Source organism: Orcinus orca, chromosome 14 (assembly GCF_937001465.1).
Source record: "Orcinus orca chromosome 14, mOrcOrc1.1, whole genome shotgun sequence".
NCBI classification, from domain to species: domain Eukaryota; kingdom Metazoa; phylum Chordata; class Mammalia; order Artiodactyla; family Delphinidae; genus Orcinus; species Orcinus orca.
The window spans coordinates 49,556,679-49,580,106 of record NC_064572.1 but is presented as its reverse complement, the minus strand read 5'-3'; the positions used below and the strand labels follow the sequence as shown (position 1 = coordinate 49,580,106).

The following is a 23,428-nucleotide window of genomic DNA, read 5'->3' as shown; positions in this document are numbered from 1 at the left end:
TGAAGAAAGAAATCTGGATGATATAAAAGGGATGGGCGAGGGATCTGCCTAAGCATGACCCCAGGGGGAGGGGAAATCTTGTTTATTTATAAGTTACTCGGCTGGCAGAGATACCAACCTCTCTGATGGGCAGGCACTGCCCTGAAGTTGGCAGGACCTACAAAAGTGGTGGTTATGTTGGGTCTTTTCAAACACCGGACAATAACCATTCCAGCCATAAGAGGCTGATTATGAAATCCCATGTCCTGACCAACAGGGAGCACCGTTTCTGCAGGTAGGTTAGATGGCTTTGACATGGATTTCAGAGCCCTGGTCATGGGACAGCCCTATCAACTACCACAGTGGATGGGTGGCCAGAAACCTCTCTTGGACCACATAAACTCCAGAGTCCAGGGACAACTGAGTAATAACGTAATATTTACTAAATGCCAGGTTTTGTGGGAGAAGCTTTGTAGGATTAGTTAAAAGTGTCTCCTCCATAAAACACTTCCTTCACATGGCTTCCGTAACATCCTATTCTCCTGCTTTTAATTCTACCTTATCAGCTACTACCTCTTTTCCTTGGCTGATTTTTCCTCATCTATAAGACATATTTACATAGGATGCTCCAAAGGTTTGTTCTTGGACTTCACTTACTTTGTCAACCTCATCCAGCTGCAGAGCTTTAAAACTCTTTCTATGTTGAAGACTCTCATATCTCTAAACCAGCCCTGTCCTCTGAATTTCAGACCTATATCCAATTGCCTGTTTGATCCCCAATTAGATCAATTATAAACACCCCCAATTTTAAATGTTAAAACTCCCCAATCCTGATCTCTCTCTGCTACTCTCCCACTGCTCAAGAAGACAACAACCTGCTGCTTTCAGTATTCATTATCTCAGTAAATAGCAGAAACTACATCCTTCTACTTGCTTGACCTTAACTGAACATTCTTACTCCCCAGGGTAATCCTCCGTAAATTCCATTGAGTCTATATTTAGAATATCTGCAGTTATCTGGCTGTCTCTGAACTCCAAATACCATCTCCCTCATGGATTATGTAATAACCATCTGACTAGTGCTCCTGCTTTCTCCTTTGCACCTTCACCGCAGCCCTTTTTTTTTTTTTTTTTTGCGGTACACGGGCCTCTCACTGCTGTGGCCTCTCCCATTGTGGAGCACAGGCTCCGGACGCACCGGCTCAGCGGCCATGGCTCACGGGCCCAGCCGCTCCGTGGCATGCAGGATCCTCCCGGACTGGGGCACGAACCCGTGTCCCCTGCATCGGCAGGCGGACTCTCAACCACTGCGCCACCAGGGAAGCCCCACAGCCCATTTTTAATTAAGCAAAGTAACCATTTTTCCCAGGCCAAGATTTTATTTTTTAGTAAGGCTATGGCATTATTATCCATTATTACACACACACACACACACACACACACACACACAAATAGAATAAAATAGTAAAATATAATGAAATAATAAACTACTTATGATAATACCTTTGAAACATTCAAATTAAATCTAAAATTTTAAATTTCATTAAATTAATTATAATGTAAGGGCAAGGGCAGAGAGTGAGAAACAAAATAAACACCTACACACAGTCAATGGGATTAATAGTACATGGTTGATATTTTCCCCTTGTTTTTTGTCCTTTTCCAGACAAGTATTAATAAAAAAGATAAAATGGAACTACAAATAATGATACTCGGTTAACTTACTGGAGAAACACAGAATTATGCTGTATCTGGAGACTACATTTTATCACTAAAAAGTTCACACTAAATGTTTTCTGTTGTTTTCCTCTTTCAATCAGTCATTTTAATGTCATATTGTTATAGACATTATCAATTTCTTTGTTTTTGGTATGTGGTTATTGTTGTTTTTGAGAGAAAATTTATTGTCTTGTGTTTTCATAAAAGCCAGAAGAAATATTCTGAAGCAAGATAACTTTGTGTAAACAACTTTAAATCCAGATTAATGTTAAACCTTTCTTCTAATGTATCAGATCTACTCTAATATTTAATATTATTTTTGTGGGATGAGAGCACTGTGAATGCTGTTACTTTGTTTATACAAGTCATTATTTTGTTAAGTTACTAAAATAAAAATAGAGAGGAATTCCTAGAGGACTCTCAGTGTTTTTTTCAGCCCAATTAATTACTTTCGGTCCCTGAGGTACTGTGGAATATTTCTTCAGTTTTGTTTGACCATTTAAATACCTCAAACTTTTAAGGATTGTTAGAGTCAATAATTTGCCTATTTCATTCACATGTGAGGTTGTGCCCTTACTGGAAACTTTGAAGACCCAGGATTTAGAAGCTAATTCTATTTGATTGTTTTCTTCTTTTTATCCTCTTAGCCAATCCTTTGTTGTTGTTTCAGGATCTGTGGCAAACAGTGTAGTAATTAGGGAGGATTCATAATTTCTCAGTCAACTAAACAAGGGGGAATGGTGCTGTCTAGATCAGAGTTCTGAAATCTATCCATTACATGTGTTAGCACTTGTTTAAATACCATGTATCTCTATGTACCAACATCAAAAGGGAGAAATAATTCATAATAATTGGAAAAATCAGCAGAAACAATAATTCTTGGAGTATTAAGATTTGATAATGTGCATATGTGTGACCTAAAATATATTTCTAAAAACATTTTTAAAATAGGTTTTTTTTCTATATATGAGTCTAGCCAGCCTTCTCTACATGATGGGCAGAGATTTATATATGATATAGAATAGTGAATCCTTAAGTTAAAATTTTCTGACTGCTTATTAGATGTCAGACATTATATCTGCATGCCTTATCTCTTTTAAGCCTTGCAATAACCTTATAGTCAAAAGGGAAATGCAGAAGACTTCAATTCTATTACTCTCTCTGTCACCATTCCAATTAGAGTTCTGTATAATTAATTGGAAGATACACCTTTTTTTTTTAATCTAGAGATAATAGTGACTGTTTCATCTTTAAAAAGGAGAGTCTACTATTAGTTAATATTTTCCATAATATAACAGATAGGAATTACTCAGCCTTAGTACAAAAACATTTCTTATGCCTTTATTTTTGATTAGTCAATTCTGATACGAGCCCTTTACTCAAGATCTGAGAGAAGTATAACAGTAGGCATCTCCCCTGGGCTTATCATAGAGTTCACTGGGTAGGCTCTGCAGCCAAGCACCTGGGTTCCAGACCTGGTTATATATTATCTCTCAGGCAAGATACCTAACTTCAATATCAACAACAATATTCACTTATTAATTCAACAAATATTTATTAAATAGCTACACTGTGTTAAGCACTGGGACTTCAGCAGAGAACAACACAGACAAAAATGTTTCCTTTGTGCAGCTTACACTGTAGTGTGGGAGTCAGAGAAAAAATAAAATAATTATCAATTTATAGGTATTTATATAGAATATATTATATATAATTATTTATATAGAATATATATTATAGTTATATATAATTTATATATAAAATTATATATATATAATTAACATATATTTATATAATATGGTTTTCAGATCCATATAAGTGCTACAAAAATATAAAACAATTCAGGAAGGACATATGGAAGGGTAGGGTGAGAGTTTGCACTTACAAAGAGGTTACCAGGAAAGCTATCAGAAAAATGTAAAAATTTGGCAGGACAGGAATAAAGACATAGACATAGAGAATGGACTTGAGGACACAGAGAGGGGGAAGGGTTAGCTGGGACGAGGTAGGAGAGTAGCATGGACATATATACACTACCAAATGTAAAATAGATAGCTACTGGGAAGCAGCTGCATAGCACAGGGAGATCAGCTAGGTGCTTTGTGATCACCTAGAGGGGTGGAATAGGGAGGGTGGGAGGGAGACACAAAAGGGAGGGGATATGGGGATACATGTATACGTACAGCTGATTCATTTTGTTGTACAGCAGCAACTAACACAACATTGTGAAGCAATTATACTCCAATAAAGATGTTAAAAAAAAATTGGCAAACGTTTGTAAAAGGTGAGAGAGCAAGTCGTGTGGGGAAGGGCCCTCCAGGTGGAGGGCAGAGCAAGTTAAAAGGTCCTGAGGTGGATACATGCCTAATGAGTTTGAGGAAGAGCAAGTACCTGGAAGACTTGCTCAGGTTTTGCTTGGCCTCAGGTAAACAACCTGAGTTATTTAACCTCAGGTTAAATGATTGACTGACGCTCACTTTGGATAGCTAGCAAGTAATGCAATTGAGTCATTGGTTTGCTGATACATGTTTACAGCATGTGAACTAAAATAAAGCAAGTTTTTCCTTTATTATTGCTTGACAAAGAGTATCTTTAAAGGGCTTCCCTGGTGGCGCAGTGATTGAGAGTCCGCCTGCCGATGCAGGGGACACAGGTTTGTGCCCTGGTCCAGAAAGATCCCACATGCCGCAGAGCAGCTGGGCCCGTGAGCCATGGTTGCTGAGCCTGTGCGTCCGGAGCCTGTGCTCCGCAACGGGAGAGGCCACAAGAGTATCTTTAAAGATTGAACCAACTCTTCCTTCTAGTCTGCTCAAGCAGATTACCCACTGCATCTAAATTCAAGTCACCCATTTTTCAGAAGCACCAACAGGAACCCAAAAGGATTTATCTAAATAAGCAGTGTGCTTAGAGACTGGAAAATAGGAATTTTGAAAAAGAAAACAAATCTTTTATAAACTAATATTCTGTTCATGTTAAAGATGAACACAACCACCAAATACCATCTGGTAGAGTGCACTTTATGCACACAGAATGATTCTACACATTTCACAGGACGTTAAGACAAAGTACTTGCCCATAGGGATTCTAAAATAGATAAAATGAACATATTTAGATGGTCTTTTCTTTTCTCACTTAGGCAAACAAGTTCTGATTTATGTTATTAAACTGCTTGAGAGCAGGAACTGAAGCTTTCAATTCAGGACAGCAGTTTTTCCAAAAATGTGTGTGCACTCCTGGGATTAAATTATTGGTCTTTTAACAAAGTAATAATGTTTATGAATATATTTTAGTATGACTTAATCTTTTTATTTTTATGTCAAGTAGTGTTTTGTCGTTTATCATTCTGATATAAAATTTCCTTTCTGAGATAAGTTCATTTATGTAAAAAAGTCAGTTTATTCAATTTACTTTAAAAAAAGTAAATAATATGCAAATATAGCACATCTGAAACTTAAAAATGCAGCTAATCTAGAATGACACTGTATTACATGAGCATCCCTTAAGACCTTTCATCCTGTCCATTTATTATACTATATTTGGCTACTTCATTCACTTTCTCTCTTCGTATATGATTATGATTATTAACACTTTCTCCTCAGGTCTCCAGCTTATCCTACCCCATCTTTATTCTCAGCTGGTGATCCTGATTACTGTTTCACTGAGAAGATTGAAGCAATTTTCTGCAAGCACTCCGAATTTTATATATATATGTATATATAAACAATCCTGTAATTATACACTACATCTTTCCTCCTATTACTGATAATGTACTGTCTGATCTCCCATCTAGGGCAAGATATGGGGAAAGAGTTTTGCATTCTACTTTTTCTAATTGTTCTCTTCTCATCCTCTCTAAAATAATTTTAATCATACTTCTAAACCTCCCACAACTACTGCACTGAAACTGCTCTTTTCAACATCACCAATAAATTACTTATCAGTAAAACCATTGATCAATTCACAATCCTTGTTTTTGCTTGTTTCTTAGCTTTGTTGGCCTATTTTTCATTGGACCTATCAGTAGCATAGACATTAGATCAGACATAACTGATCTCTGCCTTCTCCCTAATACAATTTCTACCCTTAGTTTCCAGGACACACGTTCCTCTGGGTCTCCATTCCTGGTCTTCTTCTCCTCAGCAAAATTAGTCTTTGGATGTCTTTTACATTCACTCCCTTAAGAATCTCATCCAACCTCAAAGTTTTACGCAGCATTTAAAAAGCTCAAGACTTCAAATGTATATTTTTAGTCCATATCTCTTCCCTAAAAATCATACCCAACTCTCTACTCAATAGCTTCAATTACATGTCAAAAGACATTTCAAATTTAACATGTCCAAAACTGAATTACTCCTTTGACATTTTTTTTATTCTGGTTAATGGAAAATCAATCCTTCTAGTTGCACAAGCCATATATTAGTAGCCTTGTTAACTTATGTCTTCCTTCCACATCCAATCATCAATGAATCCTGTAGTTTCTAGCTGCAAAATACGAGGTTGAAACCTCTTCTCACCATTTCCAGAAATATCACTCCAAGCCTAGTCTGGACTACTGAAATAAAATTTAAACTAATTTCCATAATTTCTTACATGCCTGCACCATGGACTATTCTCGATAGAGAATCTAGAATGTTCCTTTAAAATTTGAAGTGTATTCTTGACATTGCTCTACTCAAATTCTGCCATCAGTACTTGATTTCACTCAGAGTACTTATCTCCACACCTTCCCAATTACCTGATGGTTTCATTTCTACAATTTTCCTTCTCACTTACTTTATTCCAGTCCCACTAGTATCTTTGCTCTTCCTCAAGCACGCCAGGCAGGCCTGAACTTCAGGGTCTTTGTACTTGTACCTTCCCCAGATAATCAGGTGGCTCAACCTCTCTCATCTTCTTCAGCTCTTTGCTAATGTCACGTCAGTGAAATCATCACTGATCAAATTGCAATCCCCCATGTACTCACTCACCACTTTCCCTCCTGTATTTTTCCTCATAGCACTATCACCTTCTAAAATTCTATATAACTCATTTATGTATTTTGTGAATTTTCTTCTACTAGAATGTAAGCTCCATGAAGTCAGATATGCTTTCTGCTTTGTTACTGATATGCCTTAGTACTTACAGTGTGGGTCCACCTTTGCACTTCCTGTGCCTGGGAGGATAAATTTAGTGCAATGAAGGAAGTAGGAAGTGTAGTGCCCAGTTTTGTATTATACTCCACTCAACTATATTTACAGTTAGAAAAAATATCTTGCTTTGATATCCATCTTACATACTCTGTGTCTGTCTCTTTCAATTTCTTCCAAACTCAAGACAGAAAAGAGAGGTGTGTGTGTGTGTGTGTGTGTGTGTGTGTGTGTGTGTGTGTGTGTGGGTGAATGTGTGTGTGCATGTTACTTTTATTCTACATCTTAAGAATAAATGACTTATGTCAAAACATATTCCAAAGGGGTATTAGTGAACATTAGTGAACTAGTATTAGTGAACATTAGTGAACATTAGTGAACTAGTATTTCACATATCTTTACCTCTAACCACCAGAAGATTTCCTTATTACATTAATAAATGTTCCACATGAATAACAAGGGCTGAAATGAGAAGTTAAGGATAATGTGGATTGTATGAACAAAGTGTAAGGACCCAAGGAGTCCTTTGTCTTTTGGAACAGAACCCAAAAGTTGATTCCATGAGTTCCACCTAATGATTCGGAGTTTCTTATTGCCTGATACTAACTAAATATTAACTGAGTTCTGTTGCTAAAATACTGTTCCGTTTGCCTAAAGTGAACTTAATTGTAAGATGTTTTCAGATACATGAAAGGAAAGTCTTACTTGCTAATAAAATGTACACGTGTCATAGTATTTGGCCTGAGACATACTTCTCTAAGCAGTAGCAAAGTTGTGACAGAGAACACTAATCATATTTTACCACCACCTATTGGTAGCTACTTCATAATAGTCAAGAATAATCTAATTATTGTATAAAGACATTGGCTCTGGCCAGTTTACAACATTCAACACTTGGTAATACACTGAATAGATACAATTCAGAAACATTTTAAAAGCTAAAATATATCTTTCTGTAAGGTGGCTATTTTCAGTTTTAAATAAATTGAAGTGCTTTTGTTGTTGTTGTCTTTCTCAGGCTTATAAAGGTCCAGAGACCTACAAATCCTACACTTAAACTTTTGCACTTTAGTGCCAGGGTTTCTCAAGTCCAACCTCAGAACCTACGTACAATTCTAACTAGCTAGTTTTCCCAGACTTCAGTACGTTAAAAACAGATTTATTTTCAAAATAATAGTGTTAATAGACCCAGGCAAACTGAATGAAGCAAGCATATAGTTAATGGTGTGACAGTATTGAGGGGAACAAGCAGAAAAATCTACCTTAAAAAAGATATGATAAATTAGCATGAGGTCAGAGGTTAATTGTTAATTAAGCCTCAAATATCACAGTACCATCTGTTGATATAAATATGGAATCTAATTTAGGAACTAGTCACAGTATCCTGAGTTCAGTAAGGCAAAAAAAAAATGTTTTGGGCAACTATTATAAACAAAATATTTAATGCTAGGAATCAGGGATAAGTTATTCAATACAGTCGCCACCTTTGAGAAAATTCTTATCATTTATGACATAAATACTGAGAGTTAAATAATGTTTAGTATACTTTGGTTAAGCATACACTTCTAAAAATAAACCAGAGCCAGTAATCACAAGATTAAGGGTCTAGTTCTAATTATCTCACTTTTAACTACCTGAACTGGGGTGTGTCATTGGACCTATATTCTCAACCATAAAATATAATAGGAATTAATAACACTTGAAATATATATTCTATATAGTTGATATAGAATCAAATGAAGCAATAAAATGTTTAGAAAATTCTATTCAAATAAAAAGTATTGCTGAAGGAATTAATTTAAGTTGTAGCTAAGATCTTGGGATTTGGAGTAGAAAAAATTAGGAATGAAATCTGTCACTTATTAGCTACATAATTTTGGGCAAGTCACTAAACCTGTTTATGTCCCAGTGACTCCATGTACGATATTCAAATAAAATGGCATCTAACTCAGGGCTCCCGTGATGATTAAATGAAATAGCCCACATCTAGAATGCAGCTTAGTGCATAGCATGTACTTAATAAATACTTACTATTAATGTTAATATTTAGAAAGATGAAAAATACATAATACAATTCAGAAAAAAATCTGTAAAGTGTTGTTTTTCAAAGAGCATACCCTTCAGGTATCAGTAGGATTCATTCTTATGGATGACTGGACAACGTAGGACACATGATATGTTACCATATCAGCAAACAGGTAAAACAAAATTTCTCCCTAACTACCTGAAAATTCATTTTTTTCGTTGTCTTACCTACAAAATGTGTCATCTACAATATTGCATGGCGACTTTAGCACTGCTTGTTCTCTCTCTCATCCAGTTTACGTCTTACTAAATAGCAAAATAAATCTCCAGTAAATGTTTGAAAATGTATCAGAATGTTCGATCTTTGTTAATTAATCAATTGATCATGGAGGATCAAGGACAGGCTTGGGGCTGGGGCATAAGAAAATGATGAAAAAATCAGTCATCAACACTTGGAGCTAAAAAGGACAAATTCAGTGGAATCCATGATTCATAAAAAACAATATCTAATATGCATTATTCTAAACCCATAAATATATTGTCAAGATTATCCTCTTAATATATTTCTGCAGTTGATATTTTCATTAAAAAATGAGTGAGAATGGAGTACACAATGGTGACATTTCTGGAATGACAGAATGAGGAGCTCTGTGGACCCTATTCCACTAAGAAAACTCTAACTACTAAAAAAAAATAGTTATAAAAATTAAAGTTTCTGTAAATTGTTCTAAAAGTATACAGTATCTGGAGAAACACTGCTTTAAGAAAATCTATTAAATCTCAGTCAGAAGGACAAGTCTGTGGCATTTGAGCAATAAGCTGTTTCCTTGCAACCCCCAGCCAGCACTGCATCATGGGAGCTCTACTTCTTGGAGGTGCAGCCAGGATCCTAGGACTCCTTCTCCCCCAGAGATCCAGCCTAAGATTATGGTGTCTGCCCTAGAGGTACTGGCCAACTCCAGCTCCATGTTGCAGAAGCCCAGCATCTGAGAAGCCTGACATTTCTTTCTGTCCACAATGGAATGAAATTAGAAATCAATAACACAAAGAAAATTGCAAAATTCACAAATATGTGAAAATTAAACAAGGGACTCCTAAATATCCAGTGGGTAAAATAGAAAATACAAAGAAAATTAGAAAACATTTCTAAACAAATGAGGGAAAAAAAAAAAAGACAACCACACTAAAACTTAAGCAATGGCAGTTCTTAGCGAAAATTTTAGAGTTATAAACATCTGTATCTAAAAAGGGAAAAGTTCTCAAATCAATAACTTTTCATCTTAAGACAGTGAAAAAAGAGAGCAAAATAAAACTAAAGCAAGCAGAGGACAAGAAATCATAAAAACTAGAGTGGCAGTTAATGAAATAAAAGTAGGAAAATGACAGAAAAAAATCAATGGAATCAAAAGTTGGTATTTTGAAAAGATCAAAATTGACAAGCCTCTAGTCAGATTGATTAAGAAAAAAGAGAGAAGACTCAAATTACTAATAACAGTAATGGAAGAGGGGGCATCACTACTGACTTTAGAGCAATAAAACAGATTATAAGGGAATGTTATGAAAAATTTTACCAGCATATTAAATAACTTAGATGAAATGAACAAACTCCTAGAAATACACAATTACCAAAACTGATTCAAGATGATAAAGGAAATCTGAATAGACCTAAAAACAAGTAAAAAGATTGGATTAGTAATTTAAGAAAAAAAAAAAGCCACTTCCCATAAAGAAAAGACCAGGCCCAACTGACTTTATTAGTAAATTCTACCAATCATCTAAAGAAGTCACACAATCTTCACAATCTCTTCCAAAATATAACAGAGGAAACACTTTCTAATTATATAAAGTTTATATTACCCTGATACCAAAACCAAACAGAGGTACCCGAAGAAAAGAATGCCACAGATCAGTGTAGCTGATGAAAACAGAAGTAAAAACTGTTAACAAAATACTAGCAATTCAAATTCAGCAATACATAAAAATGATTATACACAATGGCCAAATAGGATTTATCACAGGTATACAAAGTTGTTCCAACACAAGAAAACCAACTAATGTAATACACAGATAAAATAAAGAAAAAATTATCATATCAGAAGAATCAGAGAAAGTATGACAAAATCCAATACCTTTTTGTGATAAAAACACTTAATAAACTAGGGATATATGGGAACTTCCTCAACCTGATAAAGGACAACTACGGAAAACTACCAACTAGCATCAATGTTGAAAGACTAAAAGCTTTCCCCATACAATCAGTAATAAGACAAAGATTTCTACTCAAATCTTTTATATAACAAAGTACTGAAAGTACTAGCTAGAATAATTAGGAGAGAAAAAGAAATAAAAGTCATCCATAAAGGAAGAAGCACAACTATCTCCATTTGCAGATGACAGGATCTTTTAAATAGAGAATCCTATAACTAAAACAACTATTAGACTAATAAATGAGTTCAGTAAGGATGTAGGATACAAGATCAATTTAAAAAATCTGCAGTATTTCTATACACCAATGATAAACAATCAACAATGAAATTAAGGGAAAAATTCTACTTAATAAAATTAAAAATAAAATAAAATACTTAGGAATAAATTTAACAAGACAAGTAGAAAAGCTGTCACCTGAGAACAACAAAACCTTGTTGGCAGTGACCGACATGGGGAGTCAGAGATTGAGTGGGGCGTTGGAAGTTAAATAGAGCAAAGGGAATATTTCTTGTTAAAGGGTTGTCACAGCAGCCTGGTATAGGCTTGGGGCAAACCCAAGTGGGGCAAAGGAAGGCATTCAAACAGCTGGAAGGGGATGTCAGAGCCCAAGGGAAATTAGCAGTGCTTCTGTGAGAGGGTAAGTGTGGGAGTGGTGGCCTGGTGTGGTTGCAAAACCCAAAGAGGGTTATTAGAGCATTTGCATGGCCTGTTGTGGGGGACTGTGTTGTAGGGTTCTGGTGCTGTAAACACAAGAAGGACACAGTGGGACATCAGTCTACAGTGGGATGTCAACATAAGTGGAATGAAGAAAGCAACAGTTCAGTGAATGGTGGCAGCTGCAGGTCTTGTGAAGTGATGGTGTGAAGTGTTGAAGCTTGAACTCAGGAAGGAGGGTGTTTGCATGGCCCTGTACAGGATTTCAGAATCCAAGCAGGATGAGAATTGTTGGAAGGAGAGGAATGGCAGGCAGGTGATGTCAGAACGTGAAAGGTGAGGGGAGCATCAGAATGAGGGTCAGAAACAGAAGACTGGTTACATTCAGTAAGTAATGTACTGAAGGTAATCAAGAGCCAGGCTTCCCATTTTCAGTTATTAGTGTGAACTAATGGATATATATATATATTTGTATAATCTATAAAATTTATAATACATAATATTACATATAACATGTATATATGTATATGTATATATATACACATATAGTAAATATAAAATTAACATAGATGCAAATGAGTATGGTGCATATATCGCACACACTTGTGTGTGCATACATATATATATATATATATACACACACACATTCGTGTATATATATTTTTTGAACATATACATACATGCAGTCTTATATACATACATATATTGCCTTGCTCTGTCCATTGAGTGGGGCCTGGAAGCAGAGATACCCAATAACAACTCATAGAATATTCTGTGCACCCAGTACTTACTTTATAAATGCTATTTCCCACTTAAAGGAACCAGAACTTTTTAGAGAAATGGTTAAATCCAGTACTGGTATAAGAAAAGTATAAAATGAGTCTGGAACATCTTGCTGTGCTAGAAAATAGCTAAGTGCTCAAAGAATGATGTGGATATGTTAAAAGAACACAAGAACCTGCTTAAATGGGCTCATCAAGACTAACTGTGGAATAATTTGAGCACCAAAATAAATAATTACAGTAATGATTATACTCCTCGAATAAAACAGAAATCTATGAGTTCATATTTATATCAATAAATAAATTAATAAATACATGCGGGGAAAAGAAAGCTTTTGTATATAGTAGAATGCCAACTCATAAATGTACAAGACATCATGGTATTATAAAATCATAATTTGCCAACAACTGTAAAAATAATTCAGCTAAAGAACATAAATGTTTTTTTAAAATAATGGGTGAAAATGAATGAGGAAAGAACATTTATATAATCTTAAGGTAAGTCATCAACATACTTTAAGGCGGATGCAACTTTGATCAAGTTTTCAAGAGTAACATTACCAGTAATGGGACACATGTAAACTATTTTTTTATAGGATTCAGTGAGATGGATGCAGCATCTCTTCTTGGTGATATTCTTACCAAAAACATTCATAACTTAAACCTATTCATGAGAAGCATCAATGAACCCAAACTGAGGGAAGCTGTACAAAATAAGTGTACTGCAATCTTCAAAAGCATCAAGGAAGGATTGTTTCAGATTAAGGAGAGTAAAGAGGCATGGCAACTGAAGGTCACCTGTGATCCTGGATTGGGTCACTTTGCTATAAAGGACATTATCAGGGCAACTGGCAAAAGTTGAATGGAGTCAGAGGGTTAGATTGTAGTAAGGTATCAAAGTTACTTCCTAATTTTAATGGTTCTGTTGTGGTTATATATACGGGACTATGCTTTTCATAGAAATTAGAAATTGTGTTTGGTGGTCATAAGACATCATGCTGATAACTTAGTCTCAAATGTTTTTGTACCATTCTTACATTTTTTTCTGTAAGTGTATATTATTTTAAAAGAAAACTTAACATAAAATAAATATACACATATTTATGACAATGGCAAAACACATATATGTGTATTATGTATGTAGTTTATGTGTGAATATGTAAACATATGCATACACACATTTGTGCTTTATATAATTATATATAACCATGATATGATGGAAAAATATCGAAACATACCAGTTAAAATGATTTATATGATGAGGAAGTGCTGGAGAGCTAACTGGGGGAAAGGAGACACAGAATGGAAAGTAAAGCAAAAATAGAAAATATAAAAGAAAGCTGCCATAAAAAGAACTAATATAATGTATGGATATGATTGCATTTATGAATATATACATATTAATTGTACAAATAAAACTAAACAAAGGAAAAGGAAGCATAAACATCTGGGGCATTTCCACTTGCTGTTTTTAGCACACCTCTGAATTTTTCTTTTTGATTCACAAAGGCGACTTGTATTCAAAATCACCCAGCACATGCTGGTTAAGTTAGGAGAACTGTAGTGGCAATCAAATTTTGCTGCTCTGTCTAACCATTAGTTTATCAAAATCAAAACTGAACTACTTTTATTTGGGGATAGGTTGTAGGGAATAAGTCTGTTGCAAAGCCTACTTTTATTATTAAATAATTCTGCCTCTATCTCTGAAAGATGCTTCTTAATCTGGAATTTTTATTTTAACTTTTTTTCTTTTGCGTGAGTGAGGCAGGTGTGTAAGTGGAGAAGACTGCAGAAATGAAGACTTTTTCTTTCCTTTTTAAAACTGTTATGGGATTTTGTGAATCCATGTGAAATATAAAGTATTCAAAACTAGAACAGGAGATATTGAATTCTTCAGTTTTCTTAAGTAACTGTTCTAATACAAATACTTTTTCTTTTAACCTAAAATAAATTGTTTTCTTAGCTCCAAATCAACCAATTCCTGGTAGTTAAGCATAGAATCACCATAGGCACTTCTCAACATCAATTGGATCTCCTGTTGTTTCTCCTAGAAAACTGACACCTATTAGCTGTTTATTGAGTATATCTCAGGAACACTGTTTTTGTTCCTTTCTATTTATCAGTATCTCAGGAAAATAACAGCATTTACATACTTAAGCCTTAATCAACAATAGCTGTTAGTATGTGAAGAAATAAACAGCTTCAAGGCATGCAATAAACTGAGGTTTATTTAAGAAACAGCACAGAGGATCATTTATTGCCAAGTTACTAAAGGTAATACTGATCACTGCTATTAAAATACCAGTAGCTTTCAAATAGTTGCCCAAGCAAGTATTCCACGTTCAAGCCCAGATTTCAAATTAGTCCATTTTTATTTAACTCTTAGGAAGAGGAGAATGGTTTACTTCTGGTTAATTAAAAAGAAAAACCAAAAATAAGAAACAAAAAAACCCTCTTTTTATCAAGAAGGTTTAGAAATTGCAGACTTTTCTTTGGATCATACAAGAGTCTTCTGGCATGAAGTAAATGAAAATCACTTTCTACTAAAGTTATAAACTATTGTTTAAAAATTGTCTATAAGAAGCTGTTGATGAATGTAGGTCTTCACCATTTCTATAAAATACGATTAAAAGAGACCAAGGAGTATCAACTGACTGTTACCTAGAAAACTAGAAAGTCCTCCATGGCTTTAAGAAAAGACATGATAGAAATAAGAGTAAAGATTAGAAATATAGCTGTAAATAGGGAAAAAAAGATCAATTTGAAATGTCTCTTGCCCAGCTCTGCAAAATATGGCTTTATTACTACACTCAATGGCTTTATGGTTGTCCATAAAATTCCATTAAAGATAAAGATCTCATATTCTACTTTATTGCTTTGGTGACCATATTCCTCTAAGCCAGCGTTTCTCAGTTTTGGCAGCCATAAAATCTTGGGCTGGTTAATTCTGCATTAGTCTGCCACTCACATCTTTGTTTAGAAAAGCACAGCAGTAAACCAATCGTAAAGGCATAAAATTATTGGAACCAGAAAAAAAATCTCTGGAGGAAATGCTAAAATGAATCTTTATGAAATTTGTCCTTCCATTTCTAAATATATTCAAGCAGGTTTTTTTTAAATTATGTTTTAATGTTTTTGGAATTTCTAGGGGATGTATATTGCATTTCATTACTTCAGTATCTTTTCTTTCAGAAAACTCTTTATCCATTTATTCCCCTTTACCTCATCTTGAGGCTCCATTACCCCAAGTCCTCATTTCAGATTTAATCAAGAATAAGATGAAAAAAGAAAAAGAATGTTATTTTATCATCTCTATGCCCTAATTATAGACTGCCTAAAAATAAAGTCTACACAGAGTTAAGCAATACAAAGAGGGGCAAAACTGCCAGAGACTGATGACACTTGTCTGAAACCTTGGTTCTAAGAGCCTTTCTTGAAATCAGATCCACCTGACATTCCACAGACTTTCATTGATTACATAGTATATATTCCAAGCACTGTTCTAGGTACTGAGGATACAACAGTGAATAAAACAGAGTCTGTCACTGTGGACCTAATATAATATTTGGCACAGTTGACATAATAAATAAGTAAGAGTGCACGCAGAGTGAAAGCAAATGGGGTAAAGTGGATATGAAGCACAGTGAGACGGTTATTGTTATTTTCTGTAAGGTGCTCAAGTAAGACCATTTTGCTAAGGGAGAATCAAGCGGAAACATACAGGAAGGGAAGAATGTGAATGTCTGGGAAAAGAGAACTTAAGACAGTGGAAACGGTAAGTGAATGGGCCCTGAGGCAGGAGTCAGGCAGTGTGCAAGGAGGCCAATGAGACCGGAACAGAATTGCTGAGAGGATGAGAACTAGGAAATCAGGTCAGGTAGGTGTCACAGGGACATCATCTTTTATCCTGGGTCATTTGGGAATCCATTGGATGATGTTCACAAAGAAGTGAAGCTATTTTAGGTAATTTTTCAAACAATTACTCTGTCTGTTGTGTGAGTAATAGACCAGAGAGGGGTGAGATTAAAGTCCAGTAGAAATCAATTGCAATAATCTAGGCATAAGTTGATGGTGGCTAGTATCAGGAAGAAAGCGGTAAGAGTGAAAACAAACAGAACTCTGGAGATATTTTGGGATTGACTGGAAATAAGAGAGGGCTATGGAGAAAGAGAAAAGTCAGAGATGACTTGAAGGGTTTTGGCTTGAGATTTTGGACAACTGAGGTTGCAATTTACTGAGAAGGAAAAATGAAAGAGGACCAGTTGTTTTCTTGGAATTAGGGGAAAAACCAGGTGTTGAGTAGAGAATACATTAATTTTGAGATGCTGTGATAACAGTATGATATGCCTCTCAAATCTCCCTTCAAAGAAAAAATAAATTATTCCCCTATATGTTGGAAATGTTGCCTACTGAGAAGCTTCAGTTGTCGGTACTATTCAGAGAATACCTTTTCTTCTTCTTCTTTTATTTAATTGAAGTATAGTTGATTTACAATGTTGTGTTAATTTCTGTGGTACAGCAAAGTGATTCAGATATATAGATACACACACACATACACACACATACATATATATACACACACATTCTTTTTTTATATTCTTTTCCAACAATGCCTTTTCTGAAGAGAGCTTCCTTGCCCAAGGTCAGATTGCTTTCTGAGGCAACCTGTATTTGACTAATGCAAGTATATAAAAGGCCTACCTTTATATAAAGGCCAATATCAGCTCTAGGCTTTCCAGGGGGGGTCAGTGGAAGTCTTTATTGGGACTGCATTGAAGCTCAACTTCTCCCTAAACCTAATTCTGCTTTCTTCCTCTCCTTTCCACAGGAGTTAATTCCAAACCAATAAACATCCTACAACTGAATCTTTATCTCAAAGTCTGCTTCTCTGGAAACTCAACCTAAGAGAGATTCTTATTTAATATCTAATGTATATATATATTTAATATCTTATTTAATATCTAATATATATATATATATCTTATAGTTGGACATGGGTCTAGAGTTTTAGTGAGCTAAGCTGGAGATATGAATTAGAATTTATGAGCATATAACAATTTAAACCCGTTAGAACAGATGAGATAACCTTAGGTGTGACTATAAACAGGAAAAGAGGAGGTTAGAAGTTTGAGCCCTGAGGCATGTTAACTTTTAAGAGTCAGGGTAATGAAGAGAAACCATCAAAATAGACTGCGATACAGCAGCCAGGGAAGGTGGGGAAAAATACCGGGAGACTGGTGTACTGGAAGTCAAATAAATAAGTTTTTAAATAAGAAAGGAATTATTAACTCTATCACATCTTATTGATGGACAGAGTAAGATGAGGAATTGATTTGACAATGGAATGAGCATTGAGACCACAAAAAGAGCCATATCAATGGATTGGTGTTATTAAAATTCCGATTATAATGGGGTCAAGAAAGAATAGAGAGAAAATGATGATGACTTTCTCCAGGCAAGTATGCATACCATACTTGAGAAGTTTCTGCAGGGAAGGGAAACACAGAAATGGGTAAGTGGCTAGAGTGGCTTATCAAGGACATTTTTTGTTGTTGCTTTGTCTTTAATTGGGAGTTACTGTATCAGATTTTCATGTTAGTGAAAATGATCAGACAGAGTAAGAGACTCTTACATGCAGCAAGGTAAAAGGATGATTCTTGAGCAATATCCTTGAGCAATGGACATGATCTAGTGGAGTGCTTTCAGGTCAGCACAAAGGACACACTTAAAAGGTGCTGTGTTTTTATTTTGCACTGGGCCTTGCAAACTGTAGCCAGTTCTACTCAAAGGATGGTCTATGGAGCAGTGTCATTCTGCAAAGTGCTTACTGGGGATCACGATGATACAAAAAAGGTAGAATAAATTTCTCCAGAGTAAAATTTAGAGTAGTTTAGAAAAATTTTAAGTGATTTGCCCAGGTGATTTACTATCTGTTGACTCTAATCTAAAAAAAAAAAAAAGGCTGTATTCTTTGCTACTTGTATTTTTTTCATTTTTTAAATAATTTATTTAAATGCATCTTTCATTACAGAGGCTTTAGAAGCATTGATATAGGATGCAAGTGAAGGAAACGGTTTAGATAGGAAGAAGGAGTGTTCATTTTTAATTACAGGATTAAAAACAAAACATAGGAATACAGGTGCAAAGAGATTGGTAGATGGGGTGATGAAAGGCTGTAAAAGTCTTCATCCAAGTGTTTGATGAAAATACCGAGCAGGAGAGGTGCCAAAATAAAGCTGTTCTCCTTGCCCGTGAATCTTTGCCTCCAGGCTGAATACAAACCACAGATCATCACCTGCGTCCACCTGTCCCACCATCCACAGCACCTCTGCTTAATGAAGCTCAGTGATATCAGAAAAGACTATTTCATCTTATTAATTTATTTTAGGTACTTAATTACTTTCAAAAGAACTTGAGAATATGACTTTATTTCTTGCACCACAACAAGTTTTATAAGATACCAGTCCTCTTTGAGCAGAAAATAAGATAATTTTTACCCATTTCCTATGTATCCTACTTCCTGTTAGAGTGTAGGTCAGAGAAAGAAGTAAAGTCTAACTCCACTGAAAATATAAATTTAAGTCATAACCTAATCTCTTCTGGAGCAAAATCTCACATTTTTTTTTTATCAGGTTTATTTTTTTCTTAAGCAAGGAAGGATCAAAGAAAAAATGATTTAGAAAATAGCTATTTACATATATCAGACCTAGGATTCTCCTTCTGACACTTCTCTGGCTTCATGCCTATGAGCATATTGTTGTCTATGGAAGATTTATACGAGGCTAAGTTATGCCTTGGGAAGAGGAAGATACATATGTGAATAGAGAATACATAAAAAATGCATTTTCCTCACTTTTGGCAGCTTTGAATGCCTAGAGATGAAAAATCATCCCTAGATAATAGACATACCTTAGTGTCAAGGACATCAAACTTTTTTTTGAAACTTAAACATATCAGAACATCTGCTTTAAAAGAGAAAAATTTACACTAGAAATCAGATTTAATTTTTGCAAACAGTGGTTGCTTGGCATTGAGACATCTCTCTCTCTCTCTAAAATATATATTAACTATTTCCTATCTATTTATGTATGCTATCCTCCATATGAACTATAAATTATACTTTGGAATCAGGTAACCGATATCAGTGTTCAAAGTATTTCAACTTCTATGACATTATTCTTTTGAGATAATGTTAATGATGAAAGACCCATCTGAAATCTAGTACAAGGAAAGATGAAAAAAATGTATTTTCTACTATATGAAATAAAAATATAGGGGAAAATGAATGAGCTTTTTATTCCTCACACTTAGGAAAATCAGGGCAACCTACTAAATAGAATAAGTCATATATTATGAAATTGAACGGGAAATAGCCATCTTTCAGTACAATCTCCAGTGTTAATCTATATAGTAACACATCAATGTTCAAAGAAAAGCTTCTTAGATGACAGAAGAGCAAATCTCCAGAAAGTGTATCCAAAGTGATCCCCATAATATAAATGACACTGCAAAATCTACAGCACAGGGCTTATGATTCATGCACATTCGGCTGCAAAACATTCATGAATCATAAACTCCTGCATCATCTTCAAGGGAAAAATATATCCTATTTTACAAGACATATTCATCAATAAATAAAAGGAAAAAAAGAAGAAAAAAACTCTCAAAACTTCTAGAACGTTTCAAAGATATCAGAAAAACAAATTAGCACCTGTTACAGGACCTGTTAATGCAGAGGGATGGCTTGCATTTCATTCATACTGTTCTGGAAATGGATCAATTCTGTAGTGAGATCAAGGCAGCACGAATTTTCCTTCAGGATGAAAAATACTAATTCTTTGAAGCATATAGTTTAAATTCTACAGTTTTTTGAAACTTTTTTTTTTTTTCTTTTTTTGCGGTACATGGGCCTCTTACTGTTGTGGCCTCTTCCGTTGCAGAGTACAGGCTCCGGACGCGCAGGCTCATGGGCCTAGCCGCTCCGCGGCATGTGGGATCCTCCCGGACCCAGGCACGAACCCGCGTCCCCTGCATCGGCAGTCGGACTCTCAACCACTGCACCACCAGGGAAGCCCCTGAAACTATTTTTAAAATGAGAAAAATGGCTAAAGATGAAAAGAAAATGCATGTTGCAAGCTGACCAAAGCACCATCTTGCACTTATACCCAAGTAGTTTCATTAGTAAAATGCATGTTTTTTTTTCTCAGATGATCAGAGGTGGCAACATCTTACTTTTTGGTCTGCTTCACACCACTTTCTACTGTTTTCCTACTATTTGTGTCTGAGCTGTTTTACCTGCTTTGCAGTCTTCAGGAAGGAGAAGCCAGGAAAAGTGGTTCAAGCTGCCAGAGCCAGTCAGCTCACTGATAAGTGGAACCAGAAGGTTAAAGCAGTGGTTAAATTAAGTTTTCCCAGTGTCAATGGACATTACATGTATAATATTTTCCTTCACTTTTGTAAAGAATCAAGAAGCAAAGAGAAGAAAATAAAATCAAGGCTGATCAAGCACACCTTAGAAAGAAAAGAATGATTAGTCTTGTGGGTAGATCTACTCTGCTATTAAAGGGATTGTTTGTAAGTCTGAGCACAACTGAAAGAAATAAATGAACTTCAATCGCTAGGAAAGGCAGAATAGAATAATGAATAATAGTATATAGCCTCTATATCAGAAGAGATGCAATCCCCACTCGGCAACAGGGTTCTGTTTGACATTAGAAAAGTTACTGCTTTGTTGGGAGTATGAAAGATGAGGAAGCTTTCAAGTGCTTGGTGTAGTTCCTGCCTGATAGTAGCACTAAGTTAAAAGTAGATGTTGATGCTATTATTATTAATATTGATGTCTTAGCCATCTATCTCTTGGGCTTTCTAAGTTTCACTTCGTTCTCAAACACAAGTGATCATTCCTTCTCAATGGAGGAACTAGTAAAATCATAAAGTAGGTGAATATATTCTTTGGATTGTATCTGTTACCAAAGCTGTTGCCCCAGAATCATACCCCTGCCCCTCCCTTGAATGGAAACCAATTGCTCTTATCTAAGTTTCAGGAGGAAGCTGCAAAGAGCAAAATAAGAACTGCTTAGAATCAGCCAGGCCCCAAATGGTAGAAGACTTGACTTTCAGTAGACTTTGAGTCTCATTATATCCTCATTGTAATATATTAGCATGGTAAATGACATACCCATCAGCACCATGACAGTAGACAATTGCCATGACAATGACTGCAAGAGCCCATACAAGGACTTAAAAGGAGTATTGCATCAGCTCCAGGTCCAAACCACAACCCTGTTCTTGGATAAGTCATGAATATTCCTCCCACTCTTTCCATTTCCCTACCTTTTACCTCGACCCTCCAATATATATGGTGTCTCTGCTCAAATTGGCTTGAGAAATTGATTTGCAAACTAAGTTCCCCCTTCTCCATTCTTTGGCCATTGAATAAAGCTTGTGCTGTTCCAGTCTCAGCTTTGTTTTCTTTATTGGCTATGCCAATCTGATCAGAAAAAGAACCTCCCTGGCGAGACAAGGGGTCTCAGCTGGGCTAGGACCCCCAGTACCTGTGCAGGTGACAAGTTTGGTAACATATCCATTCCTCCACATTTGATATTTCACTTTTCTATCCATTATTCCAAGTGCTCAGTACCTTCTTGCTCACTTTTACAATCTTAAATCTTAAACCTTAGTATGAGTTAACTGAAAAACAAAAATGGCAATGTTCATTCTTCTTGGAGAATAGCAATAAAAATACTATTATAGTTAAGAACTTTTTCTTTTTTCATTTTAGGTACTGAGTTACCTAATTCACATGCTATCTCATTTAATCTTTGCTTCCCTACCCAAAAGACAACAACCTCCCCCCGTTTCCCAAGCTCTTAAAATTCTGTTTTTTGATTATACCAAAGGATAAGTTAGTCCTTGTTATTTTATTTAATAAATATGTATTGACCTAATATAGGTACTTATATATATATATATATATGAACTATACCTTAATAACTAATGTTGCTTCTGTTTTCAACTAGCTAATATGAGACCCAGAGCAGATAACAGAGAATTTTGACACAGTTTAAATAAATGATCCTTTATTTCAATTTAATATACTAAACTAACACTAAGTCTTAGGGGTACAAAATATTTTTTCCTTTTTTTTTCTTTTTTATATTTTATTTAAACATAATGGACTTTTTGTTAATTTGTTTGCTTGTTTTGTTTTTGAATGATACTCAACTGTGTATTACCAGGGTCAGAAACCTTTTTTTTTCCCTTAAGTCATTAAAATGCTTGTAGGCCACCTGTGGTCTCTTCATATTATTCTTTATTTTTTTTGTTTTCTTGTTTCACTTTTATTTGTTTATATTTTATTAACAAACTTTTAAGAATATAAAAACCATTCTGGGGCTTCCCTAGTGGCGCAGTGGTTGAGAGTCCGCCTGCCAATGCAGGGGACAGGGGTTCGTGACCCGGTCCGGGAAGATCCCACATGCCGTGGAGCGGCTGAGCCCGTGAGCCATGGCCGCTGAGCCTGCGCGTCCGGAGCCTGTGCTCCGCAACAGGAGAGGCCACAACAGTGAGAGGCCTGCGTACCGCAAAAAAACCCAAAAAAACAAAAAACATTCTCAGTTTACCAGGCATACAAACAGGCCACTTTGCCCAGAGGCTATAGTCTGTCAATCTGTGCTCTACTATATCTGTTCTTTATTTTTGAAAAAATCAAACACTGTCATCACTTCAAGTCACTTATTTTTCTACCACTGCTCATTTTCAGAAATATGTCCATGTGTCAATAAAATAGAGAATTGGTAGCAAAAAAAAAGAGGGCAAGGAGAAAAACATTTTAAATCAAGGAACAATTGCCAACACTTATTTTCCTCTAATCCCAATCCTTCACCCTTACAGGAACACGATGTGTGCAAAGAGGGTCTTATCTTTACTCCATTT

At 35.5% G+C, this 23,428-nt stretch overlaps 1 protein-coding gene across 1 annotated transcript in view; it reads right to left on the bottom strand.

Annotated features, from left to right (window-relative positions):
- The window catches only part of PCDH15 (protocadherin related 15), a 711,784-nt gene that overhangs the window by 237,581 nt on the left and 450,775 nt on the right, over positions 1-23,428 (bottom strand). The gene's annotated exons all lie outside the window — the stretch shown is intronic.